The sequence below is a fragment of the Alosa alosa genome, chromosome 21, assembly GCF_017589495.1.
Source record: "Alosa alosa isolate M-15738 ecotype Scorff River chromosome 21, AALO_Geno_1.1, whole genome shotgun sequence".
Taxonomy (NCBI): Eukaryota; Metazoa; Chordata; class Actinopteri; order Clupeiformes; family Clupeidae; genus Alosa; species Alosa alosa.
Window position 1 is genome coordinate 7,615,825 of NC_063209.1, and position 11,153 is coordinate 7,626,977.

Genomic DNA, 11,153 nt, shown 5'->3' on the forward strand with positions numbered 1-11,153 from the left:
AGAACAAGGTAAGACTTTGTGGTAAAAGTGTCAAGTGGTCGTGATGTTTGATGAAAACTATGTCATGATTTAGTCACGTCATATGTTGTTTCTAATTATACTTGAGAGCAATTTGGTACATTCTTAAAATGAGGTAGCCTACATACATGACCGTTGATGGCAGTTCACCGGTTTGGTCTTCCCTTTTAATTTTACCACAGAATGTCGTGCGATGTACTAAACGTAACTGCATAAACCAGGCTGTCGTGGCGGAACACGTTTACATTTAGCCTAATGAAACCAGAGGAGTAGGGTATGTTTTGGCGTAAATTCAAGACTCACCACTTCATTTGCCACTGATTTCTGCATGCACTCCAGAGAGGTATGACATGGGAATATATGACTACTGGCTTTTCCCCAGATTTTTTGTCACAGGTTTCTGCTCCGGAGCTGTCCAGCAAGCTATAATTTCCGGATGCGTCGTAAAGACAGTCTTTGCTGCTAACGCAAGCTTTTTTGGGTAGACTCTTAACAGCAATATAGGCTATTTATTTAGAAATGGGCAGAGACAAAATTCCAAGTTCAGCCGAAGTGCGAATTGGGCCACTGATAGGACTACAATACTCGGTTAGATTTGAAGACTTTTCTTCCATCCATCCCTTCCAATGTATTGGCACCTCCGTCTACACAGTCGTACCTCACGTGCGGGCGCAGGGGGTAAAATGGGATTAAGAAACATAAGTTGACATAACGTAAATTCCTTTGAAAGGGTGATACATTTATCTTTTCTTAAGCTTAAGGATTTGCCACGTCTATAGACTGACAATGCCTTTAAATACAGGTTTGAAGGTTCTTTAAAACTCCATTGTGCGACACATCCTTTGATCTTCGTTAAAGCCCTCGACAGCCTCTCGGTGCTGGTGGCTCAGCTCCAGCAGCCGGTGAGCATACAGATCTGTCTGGAAAAGGGAATCTCATGACCGTTGGAAAAGTGGGTCCATGGACTGGGAACTGGGTATGATATTCATTTTTCTTATTAGTTGGAATTGGACTCAGGTCATGGTGATTCTCTATAAAGACTGTTGCATCAAGTACTGTGTCTAAAATATGAAATACATAATTTTGTTCTATTAGTGTTAGTGCAGTTAACATAGCATGAGATTCTTTTAATTGTTCATATCCGTCATGTAACATGTGTCAGGCATCAAGAAGGCGTGTGTAGTTGTCACTCAGACTCCTAGTTTCAGCATACCCACACAAGTCCTTCACTCACTCTCAGCTAGCTGAGACAGCTCAGATATGCGCTATGAATATTTTACAACCACTTAATCTCATTACTGTAAAAGCCCTCAGCTAAGAGAGAAAGGAGCCACACTGTCAATGCCGTCTAATGATAAATGGCAGCCTTTTTTGTTATTTGGAGAGCTTGCCTGTTTTGACAGGACTGAGAGCGTGTGAAATGTCGAACAGGGAGCTTCAGTGGCCCAGAAATGGATCTCAGCTGTGCAAACTTTTGTTTCCCGTCTCTCAAACTGACTCTAAGCTGTAGTTTAAGATCTGTATTTTTTATTATGGCTGTATGAAAGATGTGTGTGGTGTGTCTGTTGTGTGAGTGTGTGGGTGGTTTGTTTATGTGTCTGAGTAGGAGGTGGCTACATTTTGTTACTTTTCCAATGCCCGTGTTGTAGCCTAATCTTTGAAAATGTCATTTCCTGTGTGATATTGCTCAGGTAAGGTTCTTGAATGAGTGCCTAGAGGTGGGCGTTCGCCAGCAGGCTGAAAGCACTCCGGAGCCCATTACATATTTTCTTGGCTTCCTGCTTACTCTGCTGGAATCCAATCTTGTCAGGCACTTTTACTAATTTTACTCACCATCAGATGAACAGGTAGACGACCCACTGTGTCGGAATGTTCCAGACACCTGTGCGGCTCTTAATAGCATGAGTCAGCCCGCAAAAAAGTTTGCCCACTCCTGATCTTCACACTCCAACTCCAGTGTTGGTCCAGGTTAGAGTGTTCACGCTGCTGCCGTGAGACACGTGGCTCGAACTGTGCTGCAACCGTGAGCCATCTAGAAAATAGAACTGACGCTTGTTTCTCACACAAAAGTCAAGCGTGTCGGAAGTGGTTTTGTGAAGATACAATGAAAGTTGGTAGTGGCAGAGCAGCAGCCCCGCATTAGAGAGATACCAGGTGTGAAAACACACACACAGCTACACCGCAGCAGTGATGGAACGCACACGCCATGCAGTGAAAATGAGCCCCTTCACCTTAAAGATTTTTCTTCTGCCTCCCTGCCTTTCAGTGGAGAGTGAGTGGATACTCTGGAAGAATTCAAAAGAGGGGAAAAAAAGATGTCAAAACAGACTGAAGTTTCCCCCTCAGGAGATGCGAGACAGAGCCATGTCTTTAGTCATCAGAGTCACAGTGGCTGACGGCGGGCAGGCAGTCAACAGGAGTGTCTCGCGCCGCTCCTCGACTGTGTCCTCTGGAGTGGACAGAGGCGCATCAGAAGGATGGATGCACGGAGTGGCCACTGCAAGCTACGACGAGGTGGCGGAGCATGCGTTGATCATCGAACTGTCTCCCTTTTCCCTTCATGCCTCCGTCTCTCCGGCCTTGGTGGGTGTAAAGCCTTCACTCAGCCTGCAGAGAGGAACAAGCGAATGCATAAAACAACCCTGTCCGCGCGCCCTTTAACCCTGTCTGTCACTGCCTCCCAGTGTGTGATAGGGGGAGGATGGATGGAGTCAGAAAGAGGGCGAAAGAAAGAAAGAGGAGGAAGGAATGGGGATAGAAAAGCAATTTGCTAACTCTATAAATCCACACGCCTGTGGGGCTGGTGACCCGGGTCTGCGGCGACCGCAGGGGCCATGATTTAAAATCTGCTAACCGACGTCCCCTGCCCCCTTTACTCACCACCACCTCCACCATGTTCACTCCACCCCCCGTTAGCTCTGAATGGTGCTGCTGTGTGTGCCAGTTGTCTGTGGTGACACGTTTATGTGGCTTATTTACGGAGGCTGGCCAGAGGCTGCCTCGTTGCAAAGGAGCTGGAGAGAGAGGGAGCGAGGCTGGTTGGCAGAGACGGCGCTCTGCTGCCCCTCCCGACCACAGGAGACGGAAGAGGTGGTACAGAGGTAAACTGGGTGAGCCAGAGAGACAGGCCGGGAGATTGTAATAGATAAGGGGGAAATGGAAAGCAAGCAAGCAAGAGGGTTGGTTGGATAATTTGGAAGAGTGACAGGAAAAAAAAGAGGACCAGCCGAGAATTTCCTAGTGTTTTTTTTTGTTTAGCCTTTATGATGGATAGATAGATAGATAGATAGATAGATAGATAGATACTTTATTGATCCCCAAGGGGAAATTCAAGATGACCCTTAGCCTTAGTCAATTATGACGGGATAATGAAGATCAGACAGGAAATGAGTAGGAGAGAGATGCAGAGTGGACTCAGGAAACTAGACCTGATTGTGGTATGGCTCCCCCTTGTCTACTGTTTTTAAGTATATTTTGGAGTTTCTTATGCATAAAAATAGAAGTTTCTTCACCCGCCAGTGGTGTTGGCCAACCCTGACATACTGTATGAGAATAGCAATAGCACAGTAATTCAACGTATTCTCTGTATTTCGCAGAGAAACCATGATTCATACACTGCCTTCTTTTTTTTTTTTTTGTTGCCTGTGTATTATTTTTTGGAGTTGTTGTGCTTTGAGTGAGATATCCCATCTGCCCCTTCCTACTGACGTGCGTGGCGGAACAGGGCAGGCATTCGCTCTTTTGTCTGTCAGGCGACAGCAGCACTCTTGAGTTGCGGTAAGGCACCGGTGTGCTCCCACACCCCTGCCACCCTGGGCGTGTTGACGTATGCGCCTTTCTCGTCTGGCGTTTTGTCAGCCTTTCAAACACGGTGGGGGTTGAATAATGCTTCGGCTCGCCGAGTAAATATATTTATTTAGCCTCGCTCTCCCTCTGCTCTCTCCAGCGAGTACGTCCTCCACCACCACTTTTCCCACAAAACTGTGTCAATTCAGACGGAAATTATCCCCTAAACATCTAATGCAGAATGCAGAATAAAAGCATCACAGAAATAGACAGTTTTTATTTTTTTGGCACTCACACTAACACAGGCTAAGGGTCTCTCTGGCCCTCTCTCCAGATTGTAATAATTAGTCAGTAATAGGCAGAAACACAGTAAAGCGAATCCCCCTAATTCTATCATAACAGATTAGGCCACAGATGCTAAATGTAGTTTATGTGGGAACTGCAGTTCAGAGAGAACTTCAAGTGGAGCAGAGCTTTGCCTCTGTGGAGATGCGAGGGCCTTGATTTGACTGGTTTCGGTCACTCCAGTTGCGCTATTGGGGTTGCAGAGAGTCGAGGGTACGGTAGCTGGCTGCCGCAGTGGCCTGCTTTTAATTTGTCTTAATGGCCTCTGGATTTAGCAGGAGACGCCCCTGCCTTAGCCTTGCTAATGGCTTTCACAGGAAGCATCGCCAGCAACCTATTAGTCTGCAAACACAGATGAATATTTAAACAGTGTGATTGGTGCAAATTAAAGATTAAACAAAGCTAAATTATTTGAGTGCGTTTTGTGGTGAGGAATGAGTGGTATTTAATAAATTAATTCTCTATTCGTGTTGTATTTTGCACTAATGCATTGTATCTTTAGGTGTACAGACTCCCGTCCTTGCTCTCTATCTCTGTTAAATGCACAGACACACAGACACACATACACACACACACACACACATATATTACCTCACTATTCTGTAGTTGATTGCCATTTTTGTTGCCTAGAGCTGCCTCTGATTAGCTTCTCTGTCCTGCCAACCTTTCCACCATCTATCTATGAAATAAGCCACCCCCAGCTCTTGTCTTTGATATTTACAGTAGACTACACTGTTCATAGTATGTGTGTGCCTGTGTGTATGTATTCTGGCTCATGTTCTGTTCTTGTAAAAGCCCTGGCAATTCCGCAAGGCTCTGAGATGGATGACTTGAGGTGCTCATGAAGGGTAATTGCTTTTCATTCCTATGTTACTCTCTTCAATTTCATTTTGATCTGTCAAGGCAGAAAGGGGTATTTTTATGGCAATTTGACAATGGCCCTTTATGTAAACAGGGTTACAAATTCTGTGCACTCTTGGTTGAAAGTTTTTGTATGTGTATAAGGGGAAGATCAGGCAGAGTGTGCTTTTGGATGTCAGACAAGACTACGGGAAATGTCTTCAAAAGCCCATCTGTCAGACAAATGATTAAAGCTCATTGACTGGCGTGATGTGACAAAGTAATACATTCTCCATCTTCGAATCACATGCGCGGATTGAGATATTACAAGTTGTGATTAATTCATCTGCGCTACCCCAGCTGACGTTTTTGGCGGCACGGCATGAATAGCGTATAAAGACCATGTGTTGGTCTTTGCCTTCTAAGGAATCCAGGTTTTTGTAGCCTTGGTTTGTTGTTTATTTTTAAACATCCATTAGGCTGCGCGGAGTGAAGAAGCTCTCCTCCCCACCCGTTGGTGGTGTATGTCATTAGTTCAGTGTTCTACTTGGGTGGTGATTGAAATATTCCATTCAGAGGCTGACTGGATCAAATTAACTGCAACAGGCCACTCAGCATCTGAACAATGGTGGTGGTGGTTGGGGGGGCGATGGGGGAGTGGAGGGGTGAAAAAAGCCCATTTTCTGCTTTCTCCAAGAAAAAAAGGTAAGAGCTTTTCGGGAGCTCTTTTTTTTAATGCTTCCCCAAAGGAGATTTATAGTCAGAATGAATGAGGTAGAATGAAGGAGAGAGAGAAAGTTAGAGGGAGGGAAAGAAAAGGGGAGAGAGAGAGAGAGAGAGCGAATGAGCATGACAGGTTTCAGGTTGATGTGTAGCAATTGGAGGGGCTCTATGTCTAAATGGCAGGGTAGGGGCTGTCTTTTAGTGTTGTGCTTTTGTCAGTGGTGGCTGACATTCGAGCAGCGGTTGCAGCGGACCCTTGCCACTGGCCATATGCAGGGAGGAGAGAAGATGGACAGGAGGACTCTCTCAGGCCTGGATTCAGCTTTACTAATGTCTCTGTGTGTGTGTGTGTGTGTGAGAGTGAGTGAGTGAGAGTATGTGAAAAAGAGAGAGAGCATGTCTGTGTGTGAGGTTGTCTGCATGCGAGCGTGTGTGTGTGCGCGTGTGTGTGTGAGAGAGAGAGTGCAAGCGTATCTCTGCGTGCGTGTGTATTTGTGTGTGCCGGTGTGCTGGCCTGGTCGATAACCGCTCCAGACCTGGGGAAAGAGATCGTTTATCACAGGGCCTCGGCCTTCCCCACACATCCGGCGGGGCCTAGCGGCGCTTGGTCCCCCGCTCCGACTGGCTCTTTATGATTTATCAAACTGAAAAGGTCACTCCACCGGCGCGGTAATGAATTCTGTCTGCTTTTATTTGGGGACGTGCGAGTGCTTGCTCCATTAGTGGCTGCGCTTGCCATGCTGTTTGTCAGGCTGCCGGAATGCAGTGTATTGGAGGGGGAGGGAGGTGGAGGGGGGCATTCATTAAGAGCAGAGATGCTCCGTTTGGATTGGTGTCACCGTACGCACGATGGATGGATGGCGTTTATTCACATGGGCAGAAGGATATACATTGCTCTCGCTTTCTCCATCCCCCTTTCTCTCTCACACTCTCTCTCTCTATCCCTTGTGAAAGAAGACGAGTGTAGAGTGGATGGAGGCAGTTTTAATTAGGATGTATTGAACCTGTTGAGCGCTCTCGATACTGCATATTTCTCCTTTAATTATGACTGAACTGCCAGGGACCCTGCGAAATATGTATATAGCTGTTTTGTCAGTTGTTAACGGTGGGCTGGCCAGCATGCATTGAAATCTTCGGGGGGATGGAGAACAGCATTAGATGTTCTGTAGTAATTGAGAAGGGTAGGTGATTACCCTGTATTCCAGCATCCGTCAGATCCATTGCCTCCCGGTCTCCGGGGGTACTGTCTTGATTTTTTATCATTACACTCATAATTCCTTTCTTATTAAAACGGAGGCCCGCATATTAATCGCTTTTTCTGTAGTCTAGCCCTTTTTTCAAACAGCAATTTAACTCTAATGCGGCCCATTTATAACACGCGGCCCCGGAGAGTTATTGAAACGGAGACCTGCTCATTCTCCTTTTGACTCCTCACCATTCATAACTGCGCGGATCTTGTGTGTGCGTCTGAAGCGCGAGCCGATCTTTGTCTTTTGTCTTGACTGTGAGGGCTGATGAGGAAGGTGGAGGAGGAAATGCTGTAATTCCGAAGCTTGTTTTCTTATTCTCTCTCTCTCTCTCTCTCCCCCTCTCCCTCTCTTTCTCCCCCCCTCTCTCCCTCTCTCCCTTAGTCTGTTTATATATCTCTCTCTCTCTCTCCCTTTTACCCTCTCAAAAGTGTTTCTTCATCTTCTACCTTTGAGATTTGGTTGATGATGATGATGATGATAATGATGTTTATCTCATTAGGTTGTCTTGACTTGACAATAGTGTCGGTAGGTTTGTTGTTAGTGATTGTTCCTATGGAAACAGTGGGAACTTGCTCTGTCCAGGGTGATCATTATTCGCGCTGGCCTGCAAGGCAGGAGGAGTGTTGACGAGAGGAGAGAAATTAGGTTCTTGTATCTCCCCTCACTCCATTTCGGATTCACTTTTTGCTAAATTGTCAATATTCTTTGCCAAACCACAGCAGTGCATACAAGACTAACTCATGGTTGCCAGAAGCCACCCACTGAATCTCATTTGGGTAGTTCAGCCATGTTATTATATCCCAGGCTTGACCTTCTCATCTTTACACATTTTTTTGAGGGAGGAAAGAAATTGACCTTTCTAGACACGCAATCAAGCTTGTCTTCCAGATGTGCAGAAGAAGCATGTGAAATGCAGCGTGGTCATGGGTACCGCTACACACTCTCTGTCCTCTTCTCTCTCCTGTGCAGCTGAGCTCCTCAATGTCCCACAGATGACCTGAGATAAGCTGTGGCGGACCCTTCTGGATTAACATCTGTTCTCACTCTCTGCCCTTTTTTCCCTCTTTTCTGTTGTTCAAAAAGCACAAACACACGCCTAGGTCGGGTTACAGGTTACAATCTGTGCTACTGTAAGGTCCGCTAGGAAATGCTAATCATTTCTCACCCTGCCTTTTATTTTTAGAGCACTGCTCCTCTGAGTTCTACGTCTGGGTGAAGAAAAGCGGTGAGTCACGAAAAAAAAAGAGAGAGAGGCGGAGAGAGAAATAAAGCAATGAATGCGAACCTGGCACAAACCTCATGGCGGATTTAAATCTCATCTCGTAAGACCTCCGCTCTCGCTCGATCTCGCCAGTCGAAAATACCAAATACCAAACAAATACACTGACTCATGCGGGTGCCAAGGAAGCAGAGTGGTAGAAAATTCCCTAGTGCTGCTCGCAGAAAAAAAATGTCAACTAAGTGCAAGTGGCATCTCCGATATCTCTCAGAGATGATTCTTATGTGGAATCCTCACTCAGGACTCTTACTGGCGTAGATTACCTTCTATCGTGTGTGCACTATTTGAGGGAAATGTCCTTGGATGCTTCTGGTGAGTCTCAGAAATGTCTGCATCGTTCTGCTTATCCAATCTTGTCTAACCTTTCCTAAGTAATTCTCTCTTGTTATCTCTTCAAGGTTTAATGTCCCCATTTCCATGGAAATAAATAGCATTCCATTTTTTTCACAGGGAGGGCACTATTTGTTTGTTTGACAAAATGTTTCCCTTTTCAGTTTGGTTGTATAATACTATATGGTCCCCCAAGGTGTATCTGCATGTGTCTTTCTTGCAAAACACCCGGCAAGCCTATTTGAGCCAAAGGCACATTTCCATTCAATGTCAAATTTAATGGATAATAAAGAAGAGGGATTGAATTAAACAGGGTGTTACAGAGAGAATTGCAGCCTAAACCTATCCCCAGGTTAGCGCTACCCATCTCAGGGCTTTGACAGGAGAGCAGGAGCAGGGCTCGCATAAAATAGCTGGCAAAAGGGAATCCTGCACAGCTCTCGGCCTCTAAACTCCTGCAGACTGGATTAGTGTGTGTGTGCGTGTGTGCGTGCGTGCGTGCGTGCGTGTTTGGTTGCCCTACAGCTCCACTAGCCACCAACAAAATGGGGCTCTTTTTCGATCAAGACGGTGATGATTCATTTAGCCATGCTGCTTTGTTAATGACTGTTCATCATCATTATTAATTGAAATTACATGCAGTTGTTGGAGATGCTAAACGAGTGTTTAGTATGCGCCGGATTCATTATTCCGCCACCAGGCAAACATGGAGAGCACATTCAGTGTTTACTGTACAGGGAGCGGCTGCACCGTCGCTCCCTTGATCAGTTCCCGGAGGGCCCCTCACCTGACAGGTGTGATGGGTTGTGTGAGGTTGGAACGATCGGCGGGATGTAGGAAAAAATTTGTTCGGCTTCGGCAGCCGCCTCGGATTGGATTTAAGATGGCCTCAGCGTTTCCTCTCATTGCCATCCGGCATCATTAGCGAGCGTGGCTTTTGTGCTTTTCAAACGAGATCTCATGTTATGCATAGTGTGTGTGTGTGTGTCCCCCCCACTCGCCTGAATGAAAGATGCCTTGCGTCACATTTAAAATGCAAATGGACCCCGCTGAAAATGACGAGCCTCTGATACGATCTCGGCTTGCCTTTCCGTCAAGACTTGACGACGCAATCATCAGAGCAGATGTCTGTGCCATAATAGGAGGCAAGAGGTGCAAGAGAGAGAGAGAGAGAGAGAGAGAGAGAGAGAGAGAGAGAGAGAGAGAGAGATGATGACCTCAATACGGCTGGAGTAGCGTTGCTTTCCTCCTTCAGGCATGGTTTTGGGTCTTTGAGCGTGCAGCTTTGTCTCTCTTTCTTCTTCTCAAACCCCTTATTTTTCTCCCCCTCGCTCGCCTCTGTTTTCTTTCGGCTCAGATCGTGCCTGCGTGCGCTCCCGTTTTTTTTCTGGAACATCAAAAGTTCTCACCCAAATTCGGGCTGTCAGGCCGTATCCACAGCCTTTCATGCTGCTAAAACGGGACACAGAGATTTGGCAGGGCTTTGCCTCCCAGGGCCCATGGACCTAAAGTGGACCAGGCCTCGCTTTTTAAATGGAGAAGCTTTGAGGGCGAGGCCATGTCTTGCCAGGCTTAAAGACCTGACCGTGCTCAGGGCACCGTGTGTGTGTGTGTGTGTGTTGTGTTGTGTTGTGTGTGTTGTGTTGTGTGTTGTGTTGAGTTGTGTGTGTGTGTGTGTGTGTGTCTCTGTGTGTTGTGTGTGTGTGTGTGTTCGTGTGTGTTCGTGTTCGTGTTCTGGCATGCCAGTGTCAGCCTGGTCACCATGGGCTGCCAGGCGAGGCAGAGCAGGTGTGGGCCGAAGGGACCCAGTGCGTGGCAGAGCGCTCCAGCACGCAAAGCCCCACCAGGCCAAGAGAGGGTGAGGGGATGCCCGTGCACCTCTGCAGGGAGCCTGAGCAGCATGAATTATTAACAAGCTCTGGGCTTGGGCCAGAGAACTGGGGACAGGGTTGGGAGCGTTGGGGAGAAATAGATCACAGGGGCTGAGCTGGACAGCAGCACAGCAGATGGGTCAGGAAGTGGTGGCTGATGAGAAGCGCCTTAGCAGGCTGAGGACTACGTTTCCCATCCTACCGTGGTCTCCGCAGCAGACGGGTGGAGGGAATAGCTTCAGCCAGTTAGCATCGCAGCTGGCCGCCACCATCTTTAAAAATGGCGTCTGGCATGTGCTTACTTTGGGCACCATGTTCACAAACAAACCAATTATGTGCCACTTTTCCAATGGCTTCAAATCGTCATCTGGACTATGGATTGACTGATCCTCCCAGCAGAAAATTGCCATCTGAACCACTCATAGAGTCTATGGAACCGCTAATCTGATCGACAACATACGTTGTACTCTACGTTGTCTACATCTGTAAGATGGCACCTAATTAGCTAAGCCCCGTGAAGCACCATTTTGAAAAAGATAAAGTAAAGATTAAGTAAATATCGAACTCTTTTAGCTGAAGCATGGGCCATTGAAATGAATAGACCCTTGCCTTGCATAGGAGTCTCTATGGAGCATTTAAGGACACTCCTTAATTTGGTGGGTAGTAGCCAATTTAGTTTGTCTTTCATAATGTGACGGTGACAATAACAAT

At 46.7% G+C, this 11,153-nt stretch overlaps 1 long non-coding RNA gene across 1 annotated transcript; it reads right to left on the reverse strand.

Annotated features, from left to right (window-relative positions):
- Nucleotides 1-850: 850 nt before the first annotated feature.
- LOC125286329 lies at nucleotides 851-8,022 on the reverse strand. The gene is made up of 3 exons (XR_007192163.1): nucleotides 7,818-8,022; nucleotides 1,852-2,625; nucleotides 851-938 (listed from the first exon to the last, which is right to left on the reverse strand). It is a non-coding gene; the product is annotated as an uncharacterized LOC125286329 (long non-coding RNA).
- Between the last annotated feature and the right edge of the window lie 3,131 nt (nucleotides 8,023-11,153).